At 41.1% G+C, this 20,526-nt stretch overlaps 1 long non-coding RNA gene across 1 annotated transcript in view; it reads right to left on the reverse strand.

The window, feature by feature from the left end:
• Nucleotides 1–201: 201 nt before the first annotated feature.
• The window catches only part of LOC139550916 (uncharacterized), a 45,864-nt gene continuing 25,539 nt past the window's right edge, over nt 202–20,526 (reverse strand). Inside the window, exons 2-3 of the long non-coding RNA XR_011670152.1 lie at nt 1,314–1,645; nt 202–1,195 (exon numbers count right to left, since the gene is read on the reverse strand). This is a non-coding gene — a long non-coding RNA (uncharacterized lncRNA). The remainder of the gene's footprint in view (nt 1,196–1,313; nt 1,646–20,526) is intronic.

The following is a 20,526-nucleotide window of genomic DNA, read 5'->3' on the forward strand; positions in this document are numbered from 1 at the left end:
TTTAAATAATATCTCTCTCAAAACTGTTATTCCTAAAATACGTGTCCGGAGATTTGTCTAAAATCCAAACTTCTTCAGGAATGAGCATCGCCAATTATACCATAAGGTCCCATTATTCATGTCCGCATTGTAGTGCAACAAGCCCACTCATGATCTGTGAAGTTCTCTACTTTTGATAGATTTAATCAAACAATATTGGAATCACCATACATTTTGATTTTATTAGGTTGTCGAGCCATAAAGCAACTGAGATTTTGTTTTGCTACTGTGTACCACTTTAAAAAATTCAAATAAATAAGTCAACTCTATAAAGCCCCAACTCCATCAGATTTTTGTCTAACGTCAACTCTGTCAGAGTGCTGAAAAAGATGATAGAATGATTATGTTTCTATTCGGGATTTTCAAATGAATCATTTTCCATATTCTATAAACGTTTGTAGGCCTATTGAAATTCGATTTTTAGAGGCCAAAATATGTCTGTTTTGAGTAGACTATCTGTTGTCAACTCTGTCAGTGGCTTGTCAACTCACTGTTCTGCAACATATGCTTGAACAATTTAAGTATTTGCTGTGCTAGACCTGAGGGATAATGTTTGCTTTATTGTGACAGACACCGGGAGTCAGGAAGTAGGTGCAGATGGTGAGTTTAATAATAACGAACATGGAGAGTCACAAAAAACTGAATCAATACTGCCTAAAGAGTGATGCAAGGGAGTGCTAGATAAAGGGGGAATAATCAGGGTAGTGATGGAGTTCAGGTGTGTCTCATGATAGGGCGCAGGTGTGCATAATGATGGGTTGCAAGGACCGGTGATTAGTAGACCTGCGACGTCAAGCGCCGGAGCAGGAGTTGACGTGACAGTACACCCCCCCCCCCCCCCCCCCTCCAGACACGTGGCTCCAGTCGCAGGATGATGCCGGCCAGGAGGACGGCCCCGAGGGCGAGGAGCGGGCTGGTCCGGATGGCGAAGGTGAAATTCTCGGATGATGTGGGATCTAGAATGTCGTCTGCTGGAACTCAGCACCTCTCCTCTGGACCGTGCCCCTCCCAGTCCACCAGGTTTTGGAGCCGACCCCCATGACGTCGGGAGTCCAGGAGTGATCTGACGGCATAGGCGGGGCTCCCCTTGATACCCAAGGGAGGTGGATGGGTGTCGTGGGGGACGGCATCAGCCAAAGGACCAGGAACCACCGGCCTGAGGAGGGAAACATGAGAGATCCGGTAGTTAGTGGGGAGTTGTAATCTGTAAGTTACTTTGTTGACCCTTCGGAGGACCTTGAATGGCCCCACAAACTGGGGACTCAGCTTCTTACAGGGCAGGCTGAGCGGGAGGTTCCTGGTAGAGAACCAGACGCGGTCACCAGGATGGAACACAGGAGCCTCACTAAGGTGGCGATCCGGCTGCTCTTTCTGACGGCGCGCTGGAGTTTCACGTATGCATCGTTCCATACCGTGCCTGAACCACTCGTCCACCGCAGGAGCTTAGGTCTGTCTCGGAGTCCACGGATCCAGGGCTGGCTGATAACCCAGAACACACTGGAAAGGAGTCAGCCCGGTGGAGGAGTGTCGCAATGAATTCTGGGCGAATTCAGCCCAAGGAAATAATCGGGCCCACTCCCCTTGCTGGTCCTGGCAACATTTTAACCTAGCCTCACGGCAAAAAAGGTAAAATAGCATTAGTTTATCTATAAAACCGCACATTTTTCTCTCTGCCCCCTTGCTTGGACCATGCGGGGCCCCGTGGAACTGCACTTTACCACTGAACTGGACAACTACAGTATTCTCTCTTTATAATATGATATCTAAAACATCTCAATATGTCTGTCTGTAAAACAGTGTTGAGGAAGGCAGGTTGTCCAACCCAACCCTAGTCCTGAAGGCTGTTCTCAGGGATTAGTGTTTGATTTAGACCATCTTGGAGAGTTACAGTTAAGTCAATATCCAAAGGATTTATTTAATTAAAGATGTGTTATTTAATCAATCAAGTAGAGATAAGAATGCTTGATTAATCCAGAACAAGACACAAATTGGTCTAAGGCTTATACCAACACATTTTGAAGGTGAAGCCTCTGGAGCCAATTATACATTATTCATGGTCAGGGCCAGCGTTATGGACAGGCCTGAAGTGTAAACCATAGTCCACGGATGCTGTTGACGTAGCTATGCGGCTCTGAGACCACAATCTGCAGGTGACACACAGCCCAAATTCCCAACCAACGCGGCTCTGGTACTCATCCTCTAGTCATTTGAATGTGTTGACACTTGGAGAAATTGCTTGAGCTGCGCTGAGAATTCAAAATGTATGAAAGCCAACTGTCCAATATTCTAGAACACAGCTGTGCATACACTTACATGCACACCACTGGCACACTCTGTTAAGTTTTGGCCCATTCATTTTTTTTTTGACTATTTAGCTAACCATCCTATACATCTCATGAGAAATTAGGTGGTGTTTTTAGTGTAACAACAGTGAAGTTATACTATGCTATTATATTTTATTATGTTATGTAGAAATCAAATGAATCATTATGCGATCTTCCAAGACATTGATTCAGCTTTGATGTAACTTTAGGCCTACTAAACAAGCACCATTGTGAGGAATGGGTGGCTCTGGCAGCAATACACCGCTGTTGTCCATTGCACTGAACAAGCAATTGAAGCGCACCTATAGCCTACTCTTTTGCCTTGTGCAAAATTTGGGGATGTAGAAATGAGAGACCACATGTGTGGCCTTATGAAAATATTTGGCCAATGAAACATTTCTGGTTGGTCTCAGGGAATGTAAATCAGTTAGGGAGACTTTTAAAATGGGATTGAATGAGGTAGCAGCAAATACTGTATGTTGAATGAGCCACTAATGAGCATGGAAAGCCTCACATTTGATTAAATTACCTTATAGGCTCTCCTTCAGTATAATACACCCATTTACTTTTGTAGCTCTTCATCAGAAGCGCGCTTTTTGTAAGTAGTTAGGCCTACTGTCCTTTTCAAGTTTAGCTGGAATTTAGCCCTAAATTATTTGAGAAATAGGATTGGTTGACAATTGCCTATGAAATTGGTCTTTCTCTGCTCTGCGCAGAATATCAGATCTCAACAACAATTGGAGAAGTGTTTAATATGACCAGTAGGCTTAGCTACCACATCCTTATGATATATATATTTTCATAAGTGCAACCTGACTGCAAGAGACCGGTTGGAATGTCTGACTGAAATACAGGACAAATCAATATTGTTTTGGTGTTTGAATTTGTTGATAAAGTGCGGTACATGATTGTTTGGTTGTGGGAAAAAAGGGACAAAATGCGGGACTGTCCCACACAATCAGGGACATGTGGTCACCCCTAGACCTGACATGCCTTACCGTACCTCCTTGCCCATTGATCATTTATTTAACCGAGATGCGCACAGAAAACAATAAAGCATCCGAGCGAGTGAAACAGTGCCCCTCTGTCTCAGTATGTGTAGTCCATGTATCTGATGCTGTCTGGCCAAAAAGAGTAAGGCATGTCATACATATAGTAAGACAGAGGGGTGCTGTTTTGCTCACTTGGATGCTCTCTCCGGTGAGATAGTTTCAGCCCATTCCAAATTGAAGGAGAGTTGGTGCCATAGCCGCGGGAAGTAGGGGTGCTCAGGATGCTGCAGCAACACCAGAAAAAACGGAATTAAAACAACATGGTTTTTAAACATGGTTGGTGGGTTCACACGATGCACTGTTCAACTGCTGGAATTATTTTGGACGATTGTTTGACGTTAACCTACTTTTTAAAGTGATTTGCTTGACAATCAGATGAAAACATCATTACTGGCTGTAACTTCAGGAAAATTTTATGTTTGTGCTTTTCTAATAACCAATTTGACTGGGTTCATGCAAGTGACTGATTGATCGTGCCTGGGAGGAATCCTCGTTATCAGATTCTGCAATTTGGCAGTACGCCCAGAACATTGTTTTGAGAACGGAAAGGGATATCTGTCACATTGTATAAATGATTGGAGACAGGTGCAGGAATTTGTAAATGGGGGGGGTTTAATACTCCACCCAAAATATACCACATGCCATGAAAAAGCACGGGGATGAAGCCCAAAACAAACACATATACAAAAACACAGGAATGTAACCCAAACAAAAGAGCGAGGTAAAACCTCTAATATATACACAGGATGAAACCCGCAATACACTACACGGGGCGAGACCTATGATAACAAATGCACAGCAATACACGGGACGAGACCCGTAATAACAAGTGCACAACAATTCAAGGGACGAGATCCGTAATAACGAGTTCACAATACACGCAGCACGAAAACCGAAACCACAAGCACAGGTACTCACAAGACCAACGGACATGGGAACAATAACTGACCAGACAATGGTGAACAGAGGGCACATACAGTTGAAGTCGGAAGTTTACATACACTTAGGTTGGAGTCATTAAAACTCGTTTTTCAACCACTCCACACATTTCTTGTTAACAAACTATAGTTTTGGCAAGTTGGTAAGGACATTTACTTTGTGCATGACACAAGTAATTTTTCCAACAATTGTTTACAGACAGATTATTTCACTTACAATTCACTGTATCACAATTCCAGTGGGTCAGAAGTTTACATACAGTAAGTTGACTGTGCTTTTAAACAGCTTGGAAAATTCCAGAAAATTATGTCATGGCTTTAGAAGCTTCTGATAGGCTAATTGACATAATTTGACTTAATTGGAGGTGTACCTGTGGATGTATTTCAAGGCCTACCTTCAAACTCAGTGCCTCTTTGCTTGACATCATGGGAAAATCAAAATAAATCAGCCAAGACCTCCAGAAGTCTGGTTCATCCTTGAGAGCAATTTCCAAACGCCTGAAGGTACCACCTTCATCTTTACAATCAATAGTATGCAAGTATAAACACCATGGGACAACGCAGACGTCATACCGCTCAGGAAGGAGACGTGTTCTGTCTCCTAGAGGTGAACGTACTTTGGTGTGAAACGTGCAAATCAATCCAAGAACAACAGCAAAGGACCTTGTGAAGATGCTGGAGGAAACAGGTACAAAAGTATCTATATCCACAGTAAAACGAGTCCTATATCGACATAACCTGAAAGGCCGCTCAGCAAGGAAGAAACCACTGCTCCAAAACGGCCATAAAAAAGCGGTTTGCAACTGCACATGGGGACAAAGATCATAGTCCACTGGTCTGATGAAACAAAAATAGAACTGTTTGGACATAATGACCATCGTTATGTTTGGAGGAAAAAGGGAGAGGCTTGCAAGCCGAAGTACACCATCCCAACCTTGAAGCACAGGGGTGACAGCATCATGTTGTGGGGTGCTTTGCTGCAGGAGGGACTATCACTATCACAAAATAGATGGCATCGTGAGGCAGGAAAATTATGTTGATATATTGAAGCAACAACTCAAGACATCAGTCAGGAAGTTAAAGCTTGGTCGCAAATGGGTCTTCAAAATGGACAATGACCCTAAGCATACTTCCAATATCGTGGCAAAATGGATGAAGGACAACAAAGTCAAGGTATTGGAGTGGCCATCCCTGACCTCAATCCCATCGAACATTTTTGGGCAGAACTGAAAAAGTGTGTGCGAGCAAGGAGGCTTAGAAACCTGACTCAGTTACACCAGCTCTGTCGGGAGGAATGGGCCAAAATTCACCCAACTTATTGCGGGAAGCTTGTGGAAGGCTACCCGAAACATTTGACCCAAGTTAAACAATTTAAAGGCAATGCTACCAAATACTAATTGAGTGCATGTAAAGTTCTGACCCACTGGGAATGTGATGAAATAAATAAAAGCTGAAATAAATCACTCTCTACTATTATTCTGACATTTCACATTCTTAAAATAAAGTGGTGATCCTAACTGACATAAGACAGGGAATTTTTACTCGGATTAAATGTCAGGAATTGTGAAAAACTGAGTTTAAATGTATTTGGCTAAGGTGTATGTAAACTTCCGACTTCAACTATATATACAATTACTAATCAGGGGAATTGGAATCAGGTGTGTGTAATGAGACAGTTCAGTGATGCCTAGAGGCCGGTGACGTAGACCTCCGGAACTGGTGCATGGAAGGGCAGCAGTACCGTGGGAATATCTCAGTTTCAAGGTCTCAGCTTGGAGAGAAGAAGCCTCGTGCGGTATTAGTCAATCACATACATGCAACAAACGTTAATGATGAATTAATGATGAATAATGAATAAGCTAAATCATGCAAATATAACTTGTCAGTGTAAGCAGTATATAAGAGAACTAACAGGACTGCCCCGGTGGAGCTCACTTCAGACTGGTATTTTATGCATCTGTTTGACTGTGACCTTTCCAGCTTGCTGTTAATAAATAATGATTCATTTAGTATTGACCTCAGGTGTCCCTGGTGGTAATTTCTACAACATTTTTACAGTTAAATTACGTCTTTATTTTAAAACCCATGAAAAAAATGTGTAGCAGGTCCCGTGGAAAAAAAACGTGCCCCCTATGGAAATCAAATGCCTGTCCAATTGATTTGTTTTGGCGCCCCGTCCCTTGGTCAGGGTTACAATTCTGATACATAGTATCTTGCTTGAGAAAGTTTGTCTCGGCTGTCTGAAGTCCATGTCACTGTGTCCTGTTGAGATGTCACTGAAGCCAGATATAAAACCAAATCCTTTGGGTGTCTACCCAGAGCAGCAATCAGAAATGTGTGTTGAAGATCATCTTCACTCACACCAATTGTTATATCATTAGAACAATATTTGCCTCTTGGCAGATGCTTTTATCTAAACTTTAAACTTTACCTTTAGTGAAAGACCATTTATTTAACTTATTTATTGCTGTTTTATTACAACATTAAGCCATACATAATAACCAAGCTTATCTTGTATGCCTAGGCAAGAAAAATAAAAACGCATAATATTGGGTGACAGCGTTAACATTGATCCAGGCCAACCCAGGTGTGAAATTGATCATTTAAGTATTTTCCTCTCTTCATGTCCTGCTGAGTCAATCGGTAAGTCTAAGGAGAGGTAATGAGGTGTGTCTGGTATGTGGTGATAAAACAGCAGATGTCCTTTGGCAGGATGAGACAGATGTAACCCAGCTAGCGCATAACGTTCTGAGAACCATATGTTTCTCAGAACGTTCTACGGTGGGAATTTCAATACTTCAGCATAACGTTTCCTACAGGTTTTCTCATGGTTATATTTAAAGTAATGTTCGCATATTGTTCCGAGAACATTAAGAAACAATGTTCTTGTGTGGGAATTTCAGTACTTCCACAGAACATTCCAAACAAATTCCCATGTGGTTATATTTAATGTAATATGTTTACTACATTCTGGGAACATTCTCAAAAATTTTGTGATTTAAGTGATGTTCTCAGAACGTTCAAAGAATGTATGGTTCTCTTTTATGTCAGTTCTTGGCAATATTCTGGGATTGTTCTAAAAATAAACATTTTTCACATTAAAGGTAGACTCAGCGAAATGACGTTGCCACGAGCAGCACCGCAGATATTGAGATGAGCGAGATGCAAGACTTTGCTCTCACACGGTCACACACACACTATCTGCGCATGCGCACGGGTTCACTTTAGGCTGTTCATAGCGTGGTAGTCACGGGACCACAACAGTGGAGATGTTGAGCCTCACGCGTCAACTCTTAGTAGTTGCGGAAATTGACCCACTATGCGGTTTACTTTCTGCATCTACGTCATATCACTGAGTCTACCTTTAACATCAATAAGTTTTAAATTCCTTTCTCAGAACACAAAGAAAACTTTCCATAAAAACCACAAGAAAACTTTAGTAACGTTCAGAGGACGTTCCATGAATGTTCAGTGATATTTCCTGATAGTTGCTGGTTGAAAATATAATCTACACATGACCTTCTAATCAGCAGGTTTGCATGGGCGGGAGTTTTGGCTTTCCATGGTGAGATCACCATGTGGTATATTTTTTATAGACCAATAACTAAACCTCTCTGCCAATACCAGCTAGTTTTCAGTTGTCCCTTCTCCACTCAGACCACACCCAGAGACTTCTAGCAAAATTCTTACTTGAGTCATATTTTTTTGCTAATAAGCTATTTTTGCCCATTTTAATGGAACTCTATTACAGTAAGGTACTTACTTGTTACCCATAAATTATTTGATATTGATATAAAAATGTCTGCATTTGGCTGTTAAGGCTAGCATGGTTCTGCCTTCTCTTCTTTATTGTCCATTCTCTGAAGTTTTAGCTTATCTAAAATGTAGTTATTTGAATTCCTGTACAGAAGAAGTTCAATCTATGAGATTTGACCTGAGCTGATCTTACCTTTTCATACCAGTTTTACCTCATTTAGGTGGACACATTCGTAGTGTATTTGGTGAATGGACGATCCAAGCTTTGTTGCTGGGTTTGCTATCTTCTCTGTGTTGGGCTTCATGTCATATGAACAGGGGCTGCTCATTTCTGAAGTTACAGCATCTGGTAAGAGTACCACTAACTTCCTTGTCTGGTGCCAGATCAGTTTGTGCTGTCTTGCCAACTTCCTGTGACAATGACCATAGGAGTTGGCAAGACAACACAAACAGATCTGGGACCAGGCCAACACTAACTTACATATGTAACAATACTTCCATAATTGATGGTTATTTATGTATGTATGAAAATGAGGAAGTGCATGTTTCCACATTGCTACAGGTTCTGGCCTGGCGTTCATAGCCTATCCTCATGCGGTTGCCTTTACCTCAGCTGTGGTACATATATTTCTTCTTCATGTTCATCTTGCTTGGTCTTGACAAGCAGGTGAGACATCAAAGGTTCAACCACATCAAAAGTTAGATTAATCATTCTTTAAACTCTGTGTCTCACATAGACGGTTGGAACCAAAAATCTCAAATTTGGACTCATCACACCAAAGGACAGATTTCCACCTGTCTAATGTCCATTGCTCGTGTTTCTTGGCCGAAGCAAGTCTCTTCTTCTTTTTGGTGTCTTTTAGTAGTGGTTTCTGTACAGCAATTCGAACATGAAGGCCTGATTCATACAGTCTCCTCTGAACAGTCGATGTTGAGATGTGTCTGTTACTTGAACTCTGTGAAGCATTTATTTGGGCTGCAATTTCTGAGGCTGGTAACTCTAAGGAAATCATCCTTTTGCAGCAGAGGTAACTCTGGTTATTCCTTTCCTGTGGCGGTCCTCATAGCGCTTGATTGTTGTTGCGACTGCACTTGAAGAAAGTTTGAAAGATCTTGAAATGTTCCGCATTGACTGACTTTCATGTCTTAAAGTAATGGTGGACTGTCGTTTCTCTTTGCTTATTTGAGCTGCTCTTGCCATAATATGGACTTGGTCTTTCACCAAATAGGGCTATCTTCTGTATACACTCCAACGTTGTCACAACACAACTGATTGGCTGAAACGCATTAAGAAGGAAAGAAATTCCACAAAATAACTTTTAGCAAGGTACACCTGTTACTTGAAATGCATTCCAGGTGACTACCTCATGAAGCTGGTTGAGAGAATGCTAAGAGTGTGCATAGCTGTGGCTACTTTGAAGAATCTAAAATATATTTTGCTTAGTTTAACACTTTTTTGGTTACTGATTCCATATGTGTTATTTCATTGTTTGGATATCTTCACTATTAATCTACAATGTAGAAAATAGTAAAAAAAATTAAGAAAAACCCTTGAATGAGTAGGTGTGTCCAAACTTTTCACTGGTACTGTATTTCATATCTTTCATGTAGTTTATGTCTTAAGATGCACTCTGCGACGATAATGTCATATTTATGGTTATGCTAATTAGTAGTTTATTCTGTGAGCTTACTATTGTATGCTGGCTAGCTCTGTTTTGGTTGTCATGTCATTTCGGACATTTAACCCTGTGTTTTTATAGGATAATGTCCCCGAGTGCATTGTTTATATGCTCTGTAATTGTATACGTGTATGGTATTACATTGTATTTCAGTGTTTAGAGGTATTCAAGTTCATTGTGCAATTGTAGCCCTGTATTGAAAATGATGGTGCTATGCTTTGTAGTACACCTGCGGCGGCACCCCTATGATCTCAAATTAGTGCAGTCAGGGTCACGTTTTATTGCTCTGTATGGTCCTGCATAGCATTAAGTAATCAGTCATTTTATAGCCATGCATATTGTTTATATGTGATGTGAATTGGAGATTGTATTCAATCATTCACTATAGTATCTTTATTTATCTCCTTACTTGCAGACCACACACACACTTTGGTTGAAGCAAGTTGCCAGACTACTAAGTGTCTGTCACGTTCCTGACCTTATTTCCTTTATTTTGTCTTTGTTTTGTATGGTCAGGACGTGAGCTGGGTGGGCATTCTATGTTATGTGTTTCTATGTTGGGTTCTCTTCAATTAGCCTGATATGGTTCTCAATCAGGGGCAGGTGTTTTACGTTTCCTCTGATTGAGAACCCCATTAAGGTAGGCTGTTCACACTGTTTGTTTGTGGGTGATTGTTCCTATGTCAGTGTTTGTGCCACACGGGACTGTTTTGTTTGTTCGTTCGTTCGTTCGTTCGTTCCTGTTCGTGCGTTCGTACGTTCCTGTTCGTGCGTTCTTGTTTTATGTTCTCAAGTACAGGTCTGTTCACGTCGTTTATTATTTTGTAGTTTGTTCAAGTGTATTTTCGTCTTCGTTATTATTATTATTAAAATTATGATGTATTCAACCCACGCTGCATATTGGTCCGATCCTTGCTCATCCTCAGACGAGGAGGAGGACGAGCGTTACAGTGTCTTAGCCCATCTATACTACATACTCTCTGTGGTGCTGTTCCGTGCCTGTGCATCTTCAGCATTATTAAGCCACCTCAACTGGAATCCTACCTGTCTGTCATCTGTGCCCTTACCGGCACACAGGAGCGAACACAAAGTAAAACCTAACCTAAAGAATATACAGTCCACCAAGTCCTCATTTACACTTAACTTCACCAGAGCCACTTAGAACCATGCAGCCACTTTGGGACTAGATACATTACATGCACAGCTACCATAGATAATCTGGCCTTCATTTTACCATACTTGCTTTATTGGGAATTTGCACAGACATTCTGTCAGTGTCCAACCTGACATACAACACACACATCACAGGCTGGGAGCAGCTCATGCGCACTAAGGGGTAAAGTGCCTTGCTCAAGGGCACAACAGCAGCAGATAGTATACAGAAATATTGTAAGTCGCTCTGGATAAGAGCGTCTGCTAAATGACTTAAATGTAAATGTAAATGTGACCCTTTGGCTGACGGGTCACTCCCATTTGACCTGGCTTATCAACCCTTCCCTCAAAGTATTTAATTTAGAAATGTGGGTGAAACTATTCCTTTAATCTCCCCGTTAGCAGTTAAGCCTAGCGGTCAAGAGTGTTGGTCCAGTAACTGATAGGTCCCTGGTTCAAATCCCCGAGCCAGCAAGGTGGAAAAATATGCCGTTCTGCCCTTGAGCAAGGCAGTTAACCTCCAACAACAACTGCTCACTGGATGTCGAATAAGGAAGCACCTCTCTGATTCAGAGGGGTTGCGTTGAATGCAGAAGACACATTTTGGTTTAATGCATTCTGTTATGCAACTGATTAGGTACCCCTTTTACCCTCTCTTTCGTAGCGGAAGAGATGGACCAGGAAACACACTTGCTTTAGTACGGTTTGACTATATCCTAAAGTTAAATAACATAAAAGCCTTACACACAGTGAGTATTCTGTAAACGCCACCTTTATTATACACGAGAGGAGGTCCTTGGGGACACACAGACGAATACATAGGACTGTGGACACACCAAGCAACACACCAAGCAGGAGCAGTAGCCGGGTCTTGCCAGGTACACGTTGAAAGATGTGCATTTTGAAAACTTTGTTAAAAAGGATTGATAATTCATTGAATACTTTGTGCTCACAACAGTCATATGTGAGAAGGCAGCCCAGAGGACCAAGTGGCTGAACAACATCTGGTCGGCAAACCAGGTTGCGGAGTACATGAAGGAGACCGCGATCCAGAGGGCTCAGTGGACCAGACTGAATGAGGCCAAGACAGTCCGAGATAGTCCAAGAGTATCGGCTTCCGCTGGATACTCCAGGCATGGTGGGTTAAATGTTTTACATAAACATTAGACTTGAATTTGATCCTGTTTGTTGTGATGAACTAGCCTGGCTGAGACAACCCACGTGACTCACAGCACAGGGGGAGCTGTAACCACACTGGTCTGGAAAGGAGGTTGTATGTTAATGCGATATTCGCTAATAAATTGTGCAACGGGGTTTGATTGGTTCTCTCAAAAGTAGATTTTTCTTCGGGTTTGAGATCTCTCATTGTTTGGATTTGATAATTCTACCATTGTAATAGAAGGGGGGTGGCGCTCAGTGGCTGTGGGTGTTTGAGTGAGAAAGACACAGAGGAGCACCAACCTGTAAAAGCACAGCCCCCTTCATTATCAACGCATTGTGCCGACAACCTCAAAGAGCCATTCCAGACTCTGAAGTCAGGAGTACTTCAAGAGTTAGGTGTTAGCCAGACTAGTGATTAACTGCAATGGAAATGTAATTTTCTGGCTACAACATGACACAATTTGAAGTCAGTATCACAAGCATTAGAAACAGCTTTGGGTGTGAATACTTTGGGAACATGTGGATCTGAGCAACTGTGATGCCATTAATGTTTGTAGATATGTAAATGTTATCTATTGTAAAATATATTTAAGTAATTGTCTGCTTTACTACAGATTGCTCAGGACTTCTACATTTTAAACCCGGACTGCTCGGGGAAACTCACTGATAACTTGTTCGCGGTCTTCAAGGACAAAAATCGTAGCTTTGCCAGCCCAGAGAAAAGCAGGCCCAAGATGTGCAGGTATATTTCGAGCTTCAATGCCATACAACTCTCCTTCCGTGGCCTCCAATTGCTCTTAAATACAAGTAAAACTAAATGCATGCTCTTCAACCGATCGCTGCCTGCACCTGCCCGCCTGTCCAACATCACTACTCTGGACGGCTCTGACTTAGAATATGTGGACAACTACAAATACCTAGGTGTCTGGTTAGACTGTAAACTCTCCTTCCAGACTCACATCAAACATCTCCAATCCAAAGTTAAATCTAGAATTGGCTTCCTATTCCGCAACAAAGCATCCTTCACTCATGCTGCCAAACATACCCTTGTAAAACTGACCATCCTACCAATCCTCGACTTCGGTGATGTCATTTACAAAATAGCCTCCAAAACCCTACTCAATAAATTGGATGCAGTCTATCACAGTGCCATCCGTTTTGTCACCAAAGCACCATATACTACCCACCACTGCGACCTGTACACTCTCGTTGGCTGACCCTCGCTTCATACTCGTCGCCAAACCCACTGGCTCCAGGTCATCTACAAGACCCTGCTAGGTAAAGTCCCCCCTTATCTCAGCTCGCTGGTCACCATAGCAGCACCTACCTGTAGCACGCGCTCCAGCAGGTATATCTCTCTGGTCACCCCCAAAACCAATTCTTCCTTTGGCCGCCTCTCCTTCCAGTTCTCTGCTGCCAATGACTGGAACGAACTACAAAAATCTCTGAAACTGGAAACACTTATCTCCCTCACTAGCTTTAAGCACCAGCTGTCAGAGCAGCTCATAGATTACTGCACCTGTACATAGCCCATCTATAATTTAGCCCAAACAACTACCTCTTTACCTACTGTATTTATTTATTTATTTTGCTCCTTTGCACCCCATTATTTCTATCTCTACTTTACACTTTCTTCCACTGCAAACCAACCATTCCAGTGTTTTATTTTTATTTTTTACTTGCTATATTGTATTTACTTCGCCACCATGGCCTTTTTATATTTTTTATTTATTTATATATATATTTTGTTTGCCTTCACCTCCCTTATCTCACCTCACTTGCTCACATTGTATATAGACTTATTTTTCACTGTATTATTGACTGTATGTTTGTTTACTCCATGTGTAACTATGTGTTGTTGTATGTGTCGAACTGCTTTGCTTTATCTTGGCCAGGTCGCAATTGTAAATGAGAACGTGTTCTCAATTTGCCTACCTGGTTAAATAAAGGTGAAATAAAAAAATAAAATAAAAAATCGAAATGACCCTGCAATCTGAAACAATCAAGTTATTCACTAAACATTCTTCTCTCCAGATACACAAGCTGACATCGCTTTAAGACTTCAGCCAGTGGTCCTCCCAACACCAGTCTACAAGAGGAAGACATTCCGATCCAGCTTCAATGAGACCAGAAAGTCCATCATTAACTTGCAGCCTGTAAGTTTAAATAGTGGGTAGGCATAGTGAGATTGATGTGGAAATTAGATGGCATTTTGTAAACCTTGAATAAAACACTATTCCAAAATCTGTTACGCATATCTGCACACTCCAAGACATTAGGAACATTTCCATCCAATTTGCGACAGATTTCCATGCAAATATTTAAAAATCTGCCTAAAACAATATGCGCATTTTCCCACCGGAGATGATTCCAGCAAACTGACTTTTTGCGGAGAAAAGGCTGTGCTGATGACGTAAAAAAATACAAGTTAAATGGGTTTCCATCGCATTTTCAGCTCTACTGTTACGTTATTTAGCAAATGTGCCCACTCTGGTCACTAACAGGGATGTAAACAAATTTGTGCACCAAATTTCACAGAGAAAAGCTTTTTGTGTGTATGGAAAATTTCTGTAAATATTTTATTTCATCTCATGACACATGGGACCGATATTTTACATGTTGCGTTTATATTTTGGTTCAGTATACATTATGAGATTATTATGGATAAGACTGATATTATTTGCAATCTGAGTGTGCACATCAAGTTCAACTGACACTTTAGTCGGATGTTTGGTTCGTTAAATAATATAAATAAATTCTAATAATCATCTTATGAAATCTTATCTTGTAAAATAATAAATATTTGGGCAATAGGGCTTTTTTAGATGTGCTATTTAAAAAATATATATATATATATTCTTGTACATTCTCTGACGTGATGTATGTTCTGAAATGCAGGCTATAATTAAGTATTTGAAATTCAACATTGTATCTTGATTGTGTGTGTAGGAAAGGGAGGGGGTGAAATAGTAGAAAGGCAAAAATATGCAAGCAAAATTTAAATTACGATGGCACTGAAAATAAACCAAAGATTACATAAATTAATCAACTACTGTGTTTGTCCAATATTGACACAAAATTAACAAAATGTGGTTATTTTTTACCCAGCATTTATGAGTAACAAGAATTCATTTTGGATAACTACAGTACATTTCTACTTTATTTATTTTTCTCCACAATTTCGTGGTATCCAATTATTAGTAGTTACTGTCTTGTCTCATTGCTACAACTCCCGTACAGGCTCAGGAGAGACGAAGGTCGAGAGCCATGCGTCCTCCGAAACACAACCCAACCAAGCCACACTGCTTCTTAACACAGCACGCATCCAAGCCGGAAGCCAGCCACACCAATGTGTCAGAGGAAACACCGTACACCTAGTGAACTGGTCAGCATGCACTGTGCCCGGCCCACCACAGTGGTGGTGCACAATGAGACAAGGATATCCCTACCGGCCAAACCCTCCCTAACCCGGACGACGCTAGGCCAATTGTACATCGCCTGGTGGACCTCGGTCGCGGCCGGCTGCGACAGAGCCTGGGCTCGAACCCAGAGTCTCTGGTGGCACTGCGCCACCCGGGAGGCCTATTTCTACCTTTTTAAGATGACAAAATATAAATTATTTTCAGTAATTGTTTTCGGGATCCTAATTGTGTTTTGTTTTCTGATTGTTTCAGTGCATGCATTCAACACGCTTTGGATAAAGGACTTCCACAGGGCGCCATCTCAAGTTCATTCAAAGAGGGAATAGTTCTGAACTGGTTTACATTTTTTTGTTTTAATTATAATTGTGTTCATTATCTTAAACTTCCATTGGTTAATCTATTTCTCAGTTATCACTTTGCTCATGTAAATAGTTCGTAGTTGTCCCTTTAAGGAGCCTAAGGTCAACATCCCCATAGTGTTCACATTTCTCTCATGTAAATGTTGTAGCAACACAAATATTAAATAAACAATTTATTTGGGAAATATCCAGTCTTTGCTATGTTCCTTATTACCATGCTGATGATTTCAAGTTGTATTGGATGTATTTTTTTATCTGTTAAAGACGTTGAATACATCTTTAGTATATTTATTACATTTAATATGTATAGTTTTTTTTCTCTGAAGTAAGTGAATTTAAAGTTGTGATTTGGTTTGTGTAGATACATGTCACTGTTTAAAACACAGTAACCAAAAACCTGCTCCAATTTGCATATTCATACTGAATGTTCGCCACAAGTTTCCTAAAATTGTTTTCAAGAAGTTCTCAAGTTGCCGTAAATTAACTGCAACAGTTGCCAACAGTTGCCATTGGGCCAGTATTGTTAGGGCCTGTCCAGAAGCATACCCTAGCCTGTTGTGTAGATCTGAAACAACCAGATAAATGAAAATTCGCCCTATTGCTTACATCTAACTAGGCAAGTCAGTTAAGAACGAATTCTTATTTACAATGACAGCCTAGGAACAGTGCCTTGTTCATGGGCAGAAAGACAGATTTTTACCTTGTCAGCTCAGGGATTCAATTTAGCAACCTTTCAGTTACTGACCCTAAACTCTAACCACTAGGCTACCTGTTGCCTGAATGCCCTTTAAAGTAAATTTCAGCTCTTTTAAAAGTACACTCAGAAAAACTGTTTTGCTGATCATAGTGATTCAGGAGTAACATTAAAAATGGGTAAAATGCCCCACCAACATTAGGCCACTATACAGAAAGCCATAAAATTGCTGTAATAAGTAAATCAAATAAATTCTGAGAGTAGAGATGACCCCATTTTGTTGACTGGTCAATTTTTTGGTCCATAGGCTGTTGTTCCACGGAGAATATTTTTTAGTCAAGCAGTTGCAAAAAAAATACAAAAATGTATAGCACATGTTTTGATTGATGCCTGTCTCAGTGGATTCATCCATTGTGGAGGCTGCGGGGATGGCACACCAGTATCACCAGTAAATGTACTTTTAATTCCCATAATTTCTCATCTACAATGTTTGTTTGGTTACCGTAATATCTGTTAATGTATTCAATATATTATGATTACAGTCTTTTACAGTTCTCATTGTCGGAGCAGACATGTTTGTAGAGCTAACAACCTAGGCTACACTTGTGAGAAACAAGTTTTGATTTATTTAATTCCATTTACAAGTTGTTAATTTATTCATTGTGTTTTGTTTGGAGCGCTCCTGTCAATATTGAGTAAGGACGTGCACCTGATTACGCATAGAAGTAGGCCCAGGCTACCTGGCCTGGGCGCAAATGTAGGCTTATAAATGTGCCCATTTTGGGGATCTGATTGTCTTAACTCACCACCACTAACATGCTGACCAGACCGGACACGTTGCGTGCGCGAGCGTCGCAAAATATATTTAGAAATCCATGTTATTAAATTATTGCACCCACACTGCTCGCGCGCGCCAACGAGCGTCTGCGATGCCAAGGGCTAAAATATAAGTCATTCCTATTTCTGACGCAGATCGCACTGAAAGTCCTGCCTCTCCCATCTCATTGGTTTATAGAAGCAGGTACCCACGTGCCATCTCCTCATTGAAAGACGAACTGTTTTGCCGGTTGTCGTCGTAATACTATGAAAGTGTAGATGCCGATCACCATATAGGTTCAAAGATGAAAAAGCCTGGAAGAAGGAGAGATGACTAGAAACGATTCGGTTGGCCGTTTTATGTGTGGATTAATTGTAGGAGTAGAGGACCTTGTGCATTTCAGGTAAAATAACAACTCAATGTTTATATCCCAGGACAAATTAGCTAGCAACAGCAAGCTAGCTAAATAGGACAAATTAGCTAGCAAGTGCAAGCTAACTAGCTAAATTGCCATACATGTTTAATGCTTTTCGACCTGTCCCCAAATTAATGTTATTGGTTCAGAGTTTGTTTTGATATTTTAACCTGCGTGTCGTGATCGCGTTTGGTGTACGGGGACAAAATAAATTATTTTAATATATTGGTAACAGTTTTATTTAAGTGATAATGCCCGACAATCCGGTGTTTGGAGGATATATTGGCACGTGCCAGGCTTTGAGGGCATTATCACTTTTATACAACTGGTTACCAACATATTCAAATAATGACTGACATATTTTCATTAAAAACATTATTTTGATGAATTTATTCATACTATTTATTCCTTCCACAATATATTGGGTGCTTTCATAAATTCAATCTGGTGTGCCAGAGTGCGCCCCTTTGGGCGTTTGTAAATTCAAAGCGTTGTCAGATTGTCCTTTAGTAAATTCAGAGCGTTTCGCTCTCGGAGCGTTCAGAGCGTCCAACGGGCGCTCTGGCAGAGGTGTAGGGTTGATCAGAGAGTTCTGGCCTCACGCACCCAAGCTAACTGGCTAACGTTGGCTAGCTACTGTTTTCATGTTATCCAGAGCGTTGGGGACTGTAACTGTGCTGCTGGCAACAATGTAATTTAGTTTTTTTGCCAACGTTTAATGACACCGGTAATATTCAACGGGCGTTCATCAGTTATTCTGCGCTCTGGCACACTCAGACGAGAGTGCTCTGAAATCGGAGTGGATGGCCAGAGTGAATTTATGAACACACCCATAGTCCATACACAAATCGAAGGTTGCTACCCAAGCCGGCTGGTCGTTTGTTCTATTGGTTCGGTTGCTAGAGACAGGACCCAGTCGTTCAGTCTTTTTGTTCTGTGCCTATGAACACGACCCAGTCGTTCGTTCTAAATGTTCCATTGCCATACTGGCTGGCAACGTTCTTATCCCTTGCTTACACGTCAAGAAGTGCAGCCAGGATTTGGATACATCCGTGACATTGAGCTAATGTGGCGCGATTTCGCCTGGCATAGAAAATGTGCTCACTCATCAGTACACTGTTTTCAGAGGAGGTAGCCAACAACACAGCTAACACAATCACTGAAGCTGGAAAGACTGCAAACAAACCGCACTTCGTTTCGTTTTACCTTTTTTCTATTGACATTTCTTTGTATACATACATAAAAATGATGCCAGCTGATTCATGATTTCAACTGGCTGAGAAACGCTCCCTGCCTGCCTGTCTCGTCACAACTCGTTCATTACTATGGGACAGCAGGAGATAAATATTGAAACAATGTTGCAAATGTCGGAGAGACTGACAGCAAGGCTTATACAAATATCCACTGTTGAAAACAGTGTTAGACTAAACATGTTAGTCTAAAAGAAATGTGAGATAATGTCTAGATGCTTTTTATAGTAGAGATCACGTTTATAAGTTGACTGGCTGGGCTGATGAGACAGTGGATTGCGCAGTCAGATGGAACAGAGTAAATAGGTATTTAAAAAAATCTGATTTAGCCTGTGGTAACTTGTGGAATAGACACCGGCTGGAATGCGGTTTTAACCAATCAGCATTCAGGATTAGACCCACCCGTTGTATAAAAAAAAAGCAATAACGCACGGGAAGCAGTGCTGTATCATGAATAGAGTGAAAGGTAAATGGGTTGACTGGCTATAGCGTTGGGGTGCGGTACGCCATTTACCTGTGACCGTATTCGTGATACAGCACTGCCTTGCATGTCTTATTGCTTAATTCATATCTTATATTCTGACAACATGGCATTTCACTGTTTGTCCACACCTACAATTTGATTTGATTTGAACCATGTTCTGTGTATTTTTGGTGGGACGTAGATGGAATATTCTCCTAACCCTCAGAAAACTGGACACATGAATGTTCTTGCAAAGTTCCCATGAAAAATGCCTAGAACATTATTATGTATTATATTATAAATAGGTTCTCAGGTGGTTTTTGCTAACATACATAGAATGTTCTAACTAACGGGAAACTGAACACTCACAAACATCTGGGGAACATTCTCGCTTGAATTGTTAGCTGGGATTTCTTCCTTCATTCCTGCTGTGTTAGTAGTCTACAGTAGTCAACAACACTGGAACAAAGTTATGTCCTGACCTAGCCTATGTCTCAACACTCTCCGTACACTAGTCTAGTGAGACCGCTGATGGGGCCTCCCCTCTACCAGAGGTTGAGACGGGTTTAGCTGCTTTTCTGGGGGCATACAGTATGAGTCTTGTATCCTTGCACATAAATTAGCTAACACCCGTGTCCTCCTTTAAGGTACTACACATACTATTGGCTACTATTTTCTAGTTACCTAAAAAATCACATACTTATCGTACTAATCTATCATCCTAGTTTAACATTTTATTAAAATGTTGTGATCATAAGATACCAGTGTATTTGTGTACAGAATTATTAATAGTTTCACACTGTATGATAATGCCTGTTTTCTGCTGTAGGGAGTGGCAACAATCTCCTCCTGCTCTCTGTCTGTCAGTTTCTAGCAGTCGGTTGGATTTATGATAAGTCCTCCAGATTCTCTGGTGATAACAAATGCAGGACAATTAGGTAATGTGTCTCTTCAGGAGTTAGTTATTTGCCCCAAGCGACAGTTCAGTTCATGTTTTGAGTTGTG

This window comes from Salvelinus alpinus, chromosome 2 (assembly GCF_045679555.1).
Source record: "Salvelinus alpinus chromosome 2, SLU_Salpinus.1, whole genome shotgun sequence".
NCBI lineage: Eukaryota > Metazoa > Chordata > Actinopteri > Salmoniformes > Salmonidae > Salvelinus > Salvelinus alpinus.